The following is a 12,728-nucleotide window of genomic DNA, read 5'->3' as shown; positions in this document are numbered from 1 at the left end:
GAAAGCTACGTTGTAGTTAGCTTTCCCTAAAGGGAATAGGTGTTCTTTTGGTGTTTTGTTTTAACTTAAAGGGCCGGTGAGCCAGTTGATGTATGATTTAATCCCTGTAAATACACCCCATATAGAGAGATACAATTTTTCCTGCCTTAAATTTGGACTAAAAGAGACTGCAACATGGTGAGGGCATTACAATATATATATATATATATATATATATATATATATATATATATATATGGAAAAGAAAAGAAAAAAACAGGCGCACACCTAGTGCATTAAAGTATAACAATTCGGTTTATGGAACAATAAAAACAGACAAATGCCCACTCACAAGTGTACACAGTAAACAAGCAAGTATGAGATAGGCTCTCATATGCAAATACTGCCGTCCGACTCAGCAATGGTGTCCTCTCCTGTATACTCTCCGCGTGGTCTCCTTCAACCGGAAGTGAAGTCCACCCGGTCGGGTGCCCCGCACAGGAGATCCCTCCGGGAACCAGGACCTTCAGCTGCCTGCTTCTGGTTACTGCACCACCGGGGGAAACGAAGGATCCGGACTTCTGCTTTGCCTTGCCTCTCACAACCTGCAATATTCTCAGCCCGTAGCGAAGGTCTCCGTGGGAAAATGACTCCTCTGCTTTATACCTGCTTGTTTACCGTGTACACTTGTGAGTGGGCATTTGTCTGTTTTTATTGTTCCTTAAACCGAATGTTTATACTTTAATGCACTAGGTGTGCGCCTGTTTTTTTCTTTTCTTTTCCATAGGTATCAACAGGGAGTAGTGATCCCTTCTAAACGGGCTGCCTAATATCTGGATGCGTTTACTTGGAACGGGACTCTGTGTTTTTTAAGGTTTTTTACGGATTGATCCATTGACTTTTTACTCCACATAATACATTTTTTAACATTTTTTATTTTTTATTAAAGTTATATTATCTGTAATTTTATATGTAATATCTTAAAGTAACATAGGTTTTTTATTCATATACCTATCTTAGCCACCCCATTGGTTGTGTATCACAGCTAGTTAGACTAACTCACAGTTGGTAGGTTATTATAGAGGCGCTACTTTGATTTTTTGTTCTGTTTTGATATATATATATATATATATACCTCAGTTCATAAATATATATATATATATATAGTGCAGAATAAATTAGTTTTCCAGATTTCGGTGATACCTTTTTTATTGGACTAACAATTTATGTCATAGGACAAGATTTTGAGAGTTATCCTCTCTTCGTCAGGTCAAGCAATACTGATATACAAATGAATCTATGGCTAAAACAGTGTGGAGAGAGGGGAAAAAAAACAACAGATATTTACTGTAGATAAGGTAGGGTGTTAAGTGTTTGAAGCCAGGGGACAGTGCCAAAGAAAGGTGGGGAGGGGGAGGGATACTGGGGGGGGGGAGAAAGTGTGGATAAGAATAGAGGCAAGCAGGATGATTACAAGCAATTTTGATAGGGTGTGAGAAAACCCATGTCAGCATTAAGTCCTTTGGTTTTGGTGTCAAAGAGTCTTATCATTCTGAGTTCAAATGTTTTCCGTTCTTGGGTGCTTTTAAACATTCCATTGAGGATTTTGATTTTTAGATCATTTATGGAATGATCTGGTTGTGAGAAGTGATGTCCCACAGGTGAGCAGTATCTTCCTTCTTCGTGATGGAGTATAGAGTGTCTGTGCATATTCATTCTTCCTTGTAGTTTTTGGCTGGTTTCCCCAATGTAGCAACCTTGGTTACATTTGTTGCACTGAATCATATACACTAAATTCCTGGATGTGCAGCTGTATGATCCTTTAACATTGAATGTTCTATGGTTGTGATTGGCTGTGGGATCCTGGCAAATATGTTTGCAGAGTTTGCAGCGTTTGTTGCTGCACGGTGTTGTGCCTTTATCCATGTCTTTAAAATCGCTGTGAAGTTTTCTGCTGACTAATTTCTGTTTGAGGTTTGGTGGTTGCCGGAATGCAAGAATCGGAGGTTTGGGAAAGATTTCTTTTAATGTCGCATCCTCTGTCAGCATGGGTTGCAGATCTTTGATTATTTTTCATATACCCTCTAGGGTAGGGTTGTATGTGGTCACTAATGGTATGCGTGTGGTAGGTTCTTTCTGTCTGTATTGTAGCAGGTGTTCTCGTGGGGCTTTTATTGCAGATGTAATAGTTTTGGCAATGGTCTTTGGTTTGTATCCCTTCTGTCTGAACGATTCAGTCAGGGTTGTGAGATGCCTGTTTCTGTCTTCAGTGTCAGAGCATATGCGGTGGTATCTTATAGCCTGGCTGTGTATGATACCTTGTTTTGTATGAGTGGGATGGAAGCTGGAGTTGTGGATGTAACTGCATCTGTCAGTAGGTTTCTTGTATACAGATGTGTGTAGTTTGCCATCTTTCAGTGTTACTGTAGTATCTAGAAAGTTTACTAGGTTTGCTGAATAATCCATTTTGAGTTTAATTGATGGATGGAATGAGTTCTGCCGGGGTTTCCTGGTTTGTGGATTTTGGGAAGCAAAACCAGGAAACCCCGGCAGACCAATTATAACAGGTATGGATACACTCACGGAACAAATATCAGGCTTAGTGGAGAATATCCTCAAGCCTTTAGTCAGAAGCACCAACAGCTTCATACAAGATACCACAGATTTTCTCAATAATCTTAACAACATCAACCAACTACCATCCAACACACTGCTAGTTACCATGGATATAGAATCCCTTTACAGCAACATCCCCCACAAGGATGGTATTGAGGCATGCCTGCATTTCCTTACAACATCTCCAATGGATCAGAAATACAGCGCTGATGTAATTACCAAACTAATAGAATACATCCTCACACACAACTACTTCAGCTTCAACAAGGAAATGTACCTACAACTAATGGGGACTGCAATAGGTACCAAGATGGCACCGCAATATGCCAATCTCTTCATGGCAAATTTTGAACAAAGATTCCTAACTACATGCCTCCACAAACCCTACAAATACTACAGATACATTGATGACCTGTTTATAATATGGACAGAGGGTGAAGAAAACCTAAAACAATTCCACGAGTCCCTGAACTCATTCCATCCATCAATTAAACTCAAAATGGATTATTCAGCAAACCTAGTAAACTTTCTAGATACTACAGTAACACTGAAAGATGGCAAACTACACACATCTGTATACAAGAAACCTACTGACAGATGCAGTTACCTCCACAACTCCAGCTTCCATCCCACTCATACAAAACAAGGTATCATACACAGCCAGGCTATAAGATACCACCGCATATGCTCTGACACTGAAGACAGAAACAGGCATCTCACAACCCTGACTGAATCGTTCAGACAGAAGGGATACAAACCAAAGACCATTGCCAAAACTATTACATCTGCAATAAAAGCCCCACGAGAACACCTGCTACAATACAGTACAGTAGTACAGTAGAAAGAACCTACCACACGCATACCATTAGTGACCACATACAACCCTTCCATAGAGGGTATACGAAAAATAATCAAAGATCTGCAACCCATGCTGACAGAGGATGCGACATTAAAAGAAATCTTTCCCAAACCTCCGATTCTTGCATTCCGGCAACCACCAAACCTCAAACAGAAATTAGTCAGCAGAAAACTTCACAACGATTTTAAAGACATGGATAATGGCACAACACCGTGCAGCAACAAACGCTGCAAACTCTGCAAACATATTTGCCAGGATCCCACAGCCAGTCACAACCATAGAACATTCAATGTTAAAGGATCATACAGCTGCACATCCAGGAATTTAGTGTATATGATTCAGTGCAACAAATGTGACCAAGGTTGCTACATTGGGGAAACCAGCCAAAAACTACAAGGAAGATTGAATATGCACAGACACTCTATACTCCATCACGAAGAAGGAAGATACTGCTCACCTGTGGGACATCACTTCTCACAACCAGATCATTCCATAAATGATCTAAAAATCAAAATCCTCAATGGAATGTTTAAAAGCACCCAAGAACGGAAAACATTTGAACTCAGAATGATAAGACTCTTTGACACCAAAACCAAAGGACTTAATGCTGACATGGGTTTTCTCACACCCTATCAAAATTGCTTGTAATCATCCTGCTTGCCTCTATTCTTATCCACACTTTCTCCCCCCCCCCCCCCCCCCCCAGTATCCCTCCCGCTCCCCACCTTTCTTTGGCACTGTCCCCTGGCTTCAAACACTTAACACCCTACCTTATCTACAGTAAATATCTGTTGTTTTTTTTTTCCTCTCTCCACACTGTTTTAGCCAGAGATTCATTTGTATATCAGTATTGCCTGACCTGAAGAAGAGAGGATAACTCTCGAAAGCTTGTCCTATGACATAAATTGTTAATCCAATAAAAAAGGTATCACCGAATACTGGAGAACTCATTTATTCTGCACTATCGCAACTGGACTAACACGGCTATTTTCTGCTTTATATATATATATATATATAAATATATATCAAAATAAATAGACGATACCGTTCTGTGGCTTACAAAATGCTTTTGTTTGTGCGAGCGTTCTAGATACACTGATCTCTTCTTCCGACGATGGTACATTGAATAAAGCAAGCAATGTTTAACTTAAAAACAGTGCATATACTGTACTGTAGGAATGTTATCTGTGACTGAAACCTAACACCCCCCTGTGTGGTATGCGATTTATGAACTGAGGTGTTAAATAATCCCCGAATGTTGGTGATGTAAGAGTGTGTGTGTATGTATGTATGTAAATAAAAATTTGTAAAGAGCCAACAGTGTATATAGCACGTTACAAAAGGTGTGTGGGGAGTGGGAGAGTATATCAATGTTGTGGGAATGTGTGGAAATGTAAGAGGCTGTAGCATTACTAAAAGTGTGTGTAGATATTATGTGGTCCCTATTGGTATATAGGGATGGAATTACATAGAGTATTTTTATGTGTAAGAGACAGCTGTGTATGCATACATATCCTGAACAGTTGCATAAATTTGTATTCATGCAAACTTCTCTCTTTTAGTGTTCTAATATTACCGTTTAGTATGGCCAACTTCAGATCATTTATCTTTTGACCAGAGTCATAGAAATGTTCACCGATAGGACTGTCTCTTGTTCCGCTGTGATGCTTTGGTGATGCAGATTCATTTTCTTGTTTAGCCCCTGTCCCATCTCAACTATGTAGTAGCAGCCGCTGGGCATTTCATGCACACAATGAGATACACAACATTGCTGGAAGAACAGGTGAACCTTCCTCTGATTTTGTACTCCAGTTTCCTGTGTGGTATTTGCATTGTGCCCACTGTGAGGAGCATTGCCAGGTTTTGTACCTTGCGTCCTGACAGTGTCTTGTCCCGCATTCAGATGTACTCTTGAATACTTTACTCCTCACCATCATTTTCTTGAGATTAGGAGTTTGTCTGTATGATAATAAAGGTGTTTCAGGGAAGCTACACAGTCTTTTATCTATGAAAACAGAACAGACTGGATGGCGCTCCCTGATGGATTACTATAGCGTCAGACAGGACCAGTAAATTACATATGAGGTATAAATAAACCTCAATGGTATCTATAACACTGAAAATAAGTATGTTATTGAAAAATACAAAATATATAAATAAATCATTAAATGATAAAGTCAGGAGATCACTCAACCTCATACAGGAGAATGGCCACTTTCTTCCAGGGGTACAGATGCGCAAGGGGTGAGGGAGTGTGTCGCTGACAGATGTAATCGTAGGCAGCTGGCTCTGGTCTTTATAGACTGCAGCGTAGCCAGGCTTGGTAGATAGGATAGAATCGGGTGGGGAGGGAGAACCAGAAAGGGCTGATAGTGTAGTATGTCAAATGCAATTTTAATCAATAGTACACATATAAAATCCCCCCAGAGGGCGTACTCACAATTAGCACTGCCACTCAGGGCATAAAAAGGTTTCTTTTGCAGCAACAAGCTGCTCAGTGCGAGTCTGGTCCGTCTAGGTCAGTCGTTAGCGATCCCCACAAGCGGCCGCTGGGGTTCTCGCGCGGTTGACTCCTGTCAGCATCTGACGTCACTTCCCGGATATGACAAAGTTCCTCCTCCTCTTCTACTCAACGCGTTTCACAAGATCGACAATCACTTGCTGCGTCAGGAGTGTAGTCATATCTGGGAAGTGGCTACTCTGCAGTCTATCAAGACCAGAACCTGCTGCCTACGATTACATCTGTCAGTGACACACACCCTCACCCCTTGCGCAACAGACTTGTATCTTCCTGGAGAATGGGTTGTAGTTCCCTGGCGGTCTTGAGTAAGGATTCTAGCTGTGGGTTATATGTAACCACCAAAGGTACCCTGTCACTTGTCTCTTTCTGTCTGTATTCAAGGAGATCACTTCTTGGTATTATGGTGGCTTTGTGGATTTTTTGGTCTACAATTCTGTGTTTATATCCACGGTTTATGAAATCCAATCTCAAGGCTGTAATCCGCTGGCCTCTGTCTGTTGTGTCGGAGCATATCCGGTTGTATCTTATGGCTTGACTGCAGATAGTTGTATGCTTAGTGTGTGTCGGGTTGTTGTCCCTCAAATAGCTGGCTAGGTGGCAGTGGTAATTTCTTTGAGAAATCATAATGTCCATGAGGAGTAGAGGGAGTGGTGACAAAACACGTCGAGTGGACTACACACACACTTCCTCTCCTCCTCATGGACGTTACTCAAAGAACTTACCACTGCTCTACACCATGAGAACTTCTGGCAGCATTTTTTGGCACCGTGCATTCATTGGCATATTATCAAAGCTGAGTATTATTATATATTTTTTGCACTGGTTTTCAACAGTTACATGTAGGACCTTTATGGTTATATTTCAGCATGAGCATGCTAGAACTATATACAGCCTACCAGGCTAACTTACCATTTCTTATGTAGTGTTGTGCTTAGAATTTGTGTTTCCAGTCTATGTATTTTTCCGTGGTTTACGGTACATGCAGTGGTATAGTTCATTTATGATACATAGAAACGAGACAACGAGTATTCTAAGACTTGCCTTAAACTAGCCCGGTTACATGCTGGGTACATGCTGGGTGTAACCTGGCTAGTTTAAGGCAAGTTGAAGGCATTTCTGCATTGACTAATGACCCATCAGATTAACACAGCAGGGGTCCCTGGCAGTCCCATTCAGTTGAATGGGACTGCCAGGGACCCCCGCTGTTAATCTGATGGGCCATTAGTCAATGCAGAAATGCCTTAAACTTGCCTTAAACACGACCCAGCATGTACCCAGCATGTACCTGGGTCTTTTTGGCGATTGCCACTGGTTTGTGTTAGAATAACCGTCGGCACTACAGTACTGTATGATCATTGTTCAAGTTCATTGCTATTTGCAATATGTTTAGATGACCGTCCCGTCATCCGGTTTAAATGACCAGATGACGGGCACTTTTGTTCCCAATAAGTTCTCAGCTATATTGTGCCTGATTTACATTGTTCTTTATTTTGTATCTGTATATTTTGTCCTTAGTTAATTCAGGAGGGGCAGTTGGTTTCATTATTTTGTGAGGTGTGTGAGTTGGTTTCATTATTTTTTTAACTTGTGTATGTGTCCTATGTAGATGTGTTCTAATTAAACATTATTTTTGATATTTTATATTATATGTTTGCTTTATCTTTATTAATATCTGAGTGCTTTTTTCGGTTCTGTTTTCTTTATGTGATATATATATATATATATATATATATTTATATATATATACATATATATATATATATATATATATATATATATATATATATATACATATATATATATATATATATATATATATATATATATATCAGCTTTAGTAAAAATCCCTTTCTCAAAAGCAGTCAAAATGGGATCCAATTGTTGTTTTTTATCATTCTAAGAGGGATTTCCAGGTAGTTTAACATAAAATGAAGAATCACCAAGGAACCTGTGACCCTCTCTAAGGTAATCTTGTTTATTTTGTATAATGACCCCACTTCCTTTGTAGGACTGCCTGATTACTATATGAGTTTATTTAGTTAATTCAAGTAAGGCCCAACGTTCTCCACTGTTTAGGTTATAGCGACCCTTGTTTTTACATAAATAACCAAAATCCTCCAAAACCAATCTATAAAAAGTTTCAATGTGATTTCCCTTAGCACTCATTGGATAGAAAACAGACCGGTTTGAAGTCTGTTTTAATGATATTATTCCTGCTTAATAAGTCACTGGAAAATTCAAATCAATCACTAAACCTGAATTTAAAAAAATAACACCATTATCTGACTTCCTCAAAAGTAAAATCTCTTTCATCTATAAAATCCTCTAATCTTTCAGCATTTTTCTCTTTCATGGAAAAATAACTTTTCAATATGAACTTCTTAACAAAACTATTTAGATTGATGCCCAAATCAAAATCATTAGGGCAACAATTTAATAATAATAATAACTTTATTTCAAATAGTAATTTTCTCCCAATGGGATTCAAAGCGCTTCACAATTGCACACACACATTTTACTTTGGGGAATAAGAAAGCCCTTTGTTAAGAAGTAAAATGTGTTCATAGGATAATTTGTAATTTTATAAAATAAAAATATTTGTGGGTTTAGTTTAATGTTCATTTAATTTTGTTCATTTTTCTTCCTTTTCCCTCTTCTAGTTGTCCCTTTTTCTCCTTATTGGGGTGTAGGAATAAGGCCTCTTTTGCCAATCCCATTCTGCCTTTGTGATTTTTCGATTGCAAATCCTGATCTGGGGGCATCTCTAAAACATTTTGATGGCGACTAGTAACATATTTTGGTCTAGCTGTGGTGGAGTCCGTTTTTAATTTTCTGCTCTATCTCCTAAAGATATGGAACTTTGATACTTATCTTGTAGATCTACAAAGGGAGAAAGGGGATTTTTTAATCTATAAATCTATAATTCCTTTCCGTAGTCCTACAGTAACTTTTAATATCCTGAATCTTCAACAGCTGCTGATATTTCATCAACTCTGAAGGAATGCCTCCGTGACACTTGTACTGTCCTTTGGATGAAAAAAATCTTTGTATTGACCTTGAATATATTTGAAAATAATCATATCCCTTCATATAAATCTGTTTTCCAATGTAAACAATCCAAATTTGAATAGCTGTTCCTCATACTGTAAATTATTAGTTTCTGTTAATCTGAACACTAGCAAATTTAAGACAAGAATTGCAAGTCTCTATCCAGTCAAGCAAAATATTTAACAAACATAACAAAAAGTGACAGTGCAGATGCCAAGTCAAAATGATCCTATAAATTGTCATACTTATAGAAGAAATCCTAGAGGGAGTAAAGAGACAGCCTCAGGTGTTAAATAACAGAAATATCCAAGGAACATGACATTTACAAAGAAAAAGCCTAAGGAAGTTTAACTTTTTGCTTGAGATGATAAGTGATTATGCCCCAGTTGTTAAATCACTTTACTTAAACACAAGAATCCATTCATCCTCACAAAAGTGAAGCACCAGTACGTATATGCTAGTTCCAGCTGCCAAGCTAAACCAGAACGCATATTTGGAGCACAACAACTAGGATGATGCATGAAAACAAAACATTTACATTTATGGACAGTCAAATGTAGCTTGTGTTTGTTTTTAGTGGGACACACTCACAAGAGTTGATGTGCAAGCACTTGACTACTTTCCACATACATCATCTCTAGACAATGAAACAAGAATGATTGATGCTTACATGGTATTGTCAATCAGATTTCTTGGCATACTTGATGAGCACTTGAAGTGTAACCTGGACTTGGTGACAATCAAACTGAAAGCAAAATAATGCTTGCAACTATACTACAATATTCAATAAATGTATTTATTTGATCAGTATTGACCTGTTGAATAAATAGTGCTTAAATGTTAACATACACTCAGTGAAACCATATACAGTCAGCAAGCTAAAAAAAACTCTATATTGTATACATATTTGTGTCAATTGGAGTGCTACTGGGACAGCGACCCAATGTACACAACAAAAGACAAGAAAGCCCCAATGCTACATCCAACACAACTAATTATTTAGTACATTACTATGTATTGTATCTATATTATTTCTTCATAAATATGGGTCATTTAGTTAAATCCTATGGCGAAAACATTTTAAACTTGTGACCATGTCAAGGTACAGTAAACCCATTTCAGCAGGTCTGTGTTTAGACACATTGGGGGCAGTTATAAGTGGTTTTAAGTACAATAAATGCCTTTTTTGCACGATATTGCCTGCTGCGGGATTCACAAAGCAATGATAACAGTGCAGTATCATGCTTAAAAGTCTTTTTATCACCAAAAAACTCTTAGTGATAAAAAAAGTCATACGATCGCAAAACCACCATTTTTTGCCAGTCAGCGGGATTCACAAAGCAGTGATAACAGAATCGTACTGTAAAAGCTCACCATTTGTTTTCACCAGCTAAAGGCTGGCGCAAAAGAGATGGAGACATGCATAAAAGCATTGTTTGTTTTTTCAGCACAGCATTGATACCAGAGGCTGGTGGGGGCATCCGTGTGTTCCCTGTGGCTACCCGGGGGTCCCGGGTGTTGCAATGAATATGTGTGTTGCAATGAATATATGTGTGTCCTCCAGAGGTCCCTGGGTGTTTCAATGAATATGTGTGTGTCCCCGGAGGTCCGTGGAGTTGATCCCCATGATTTGAATCGAAAGAGAACCCGTGATTGAATCCACATTAATCATAATAGAATAACATCCATCTTCATAACTTGCTAGTGTAACTGCAAACGTTATGATGGGGTTAATTTAAAGGGCAATCCTCCCTTGATCACAAAACAGCCACCAGGTCCCAAATCTTACCTTCTGCCACATCTCTCTAGAAACAACCAAGTACTTATTGAGATTTAACACCTTCATGCCTCAACATGTTAGCTCCAAATGTCTTGACTATGTGATTTCCAACAAATAATTTGTATATGTGTTTCATCATCGCTTTGACAGTGTATTAATGAATGGTGTGTATTTTTAGATTACCTCACCTTCTATTATGTGTCCTACACATCTGCATGAAAGTATGATGACTGGTTGGATTACTACAATACAAATTCTGTAAATACTATGTTTTACTACATACTATACTACACAGGTTTCCTCATTTACAATCATTAGACTGCCTATTTAAAGGATACCAAGGAAACACTTATTTTGAGGGGAAAATGGATGTGATAGCAAATTTAGGTTTGGCTGCATTTTACATGAGGAGGAGGAGGGCTCTCCAACAAATGAGGAGAGCGAGGAGAGTGACGGACTTGAATAACCATGTAGGCCAGGAATTGATTGTGCGCAATTTCCTGAAAAGATGCTCTCTGGAGGGGTTAACTGAGGCAAAGATCATCAGCCGATATCGATTGAGCTCAGCGGCTATCTTTGAACTCTATGAAGCGTTAAGAGAATATTTAGAGCCATAAACATACAGGAGTCCTGCAGTTCCTGGCCTTGTTATATTGCTGAGCCCATTACATTTTCTTGTTTCTGTATCTTTTCAGACAACTGTGGGCATAGTATTTATTTATAAAATGTTTTACCAGGAAGTAATACATTGAGAGTTTCCTCTCATTTTCAAGTATGTCCTGGGCATAGAGTTAAGATGACAAATAATACATGATTACAAATACAGTTACATACGTGAACAGGGTATAAATTATATACTGTATGACATTGCATGCACAGTTAAAGATAATATATATTATAGGCGTATGTAACAGTTACAGACCAGATTAAAATGTAAAACAGCCTTAGTTTTGAAAGTTAAACTGGTGCTGGATGTGAGAGTCTCCAGTAGGTTGTTCCAGTTTTGGGGTGCACGGTAAGAGAAGGATGAGCGGCCGGATATGTTTTTGAGCCTTGGGACCGTGAACAGTATTTTGGAGTCAGATCTCAGATGATAAGTGCTGCATGTGGTAGGGTTGAGGAGCTTGTTCAGATAGATGGTTAGCTTGCCCAGAAAGTATTTGAAGGCAAGACAGGTAGGTGAACTTTGCGCCTATACTCAAGTGATGACCAATCTAGTTCTTTGAGCATTTCGCAGTTATGTGTGTTGTAGTTGTTTTGGAGAAAATAACGGCATATCGAATTGTAGAGGGTGTCAAGTTTGCTATGGTGGGTTTGGGGTGCCGAGCCATATACTATGTCTCCATAGTCGGTTATTGGCATTAGCATCTGCTGTGCGATACGCTTTCTGACCAGCAGACTTAGGGAGGCTTTGTTCCTGTGAAGTACACCTAGTTTGGCATAGGTTTTGGATGTCAGGGTAGCAATGTGCATCCCGAATGTTAAGTGGGAGTCAAACCATATGCCCAAGTATTTAAAACTAGTAACAGGTGTTAGGGTGGTGTTAGCGTTGGTTCTGATCTGGAGCTCAGTCACTGGAAGCTTTAAAAATGTAGTCTTGGTCCCAAATACAATTGTTACAGTGTTGTCAGTGTTTAAAAACAGTTTAAAAACAGTAGTAGGCGGGGTTTCGCAGTTAACATTCTCGTGGGCCCTTAGCCAGTTTCTATGTGTACTGACTAGATGCGCTAGGAATTATATATATTTTCCTAGCGAGCAGAAAGAGGGGCAAGAACTGAAGACTGTATTTTATAATGTAGCAGGGCTACTCAATGTGATGGGTGCTATAGATTGCACGCATGTTGCGTATACCCTACTACATGAAAGTGAGAGGAGTTTCGTAACAGGAAACATTACCACTTGCTTAATGTGCAGGTCGTATGTGA

The sequence above is a fragment of the Ascaphus truei genome, chromosome 1 (assembly GCF_040206685.1).
Source record: "Ascaphus truei isolate aAscTru1 chromosome 1, aAscTru1.hap1, whole genome shotgun sequence".
NCBI classification, from domain to species: Eukaryota; Metazoa; Chordata; class Amphibia; order Anura; family Ascaphidae; genus Ascaphus; species Ascaphus truei.
The sequence above is the reverse complement of the archived record's forward strand: the minus strand, read 5'-3'. Positions refer to the sequence as shown.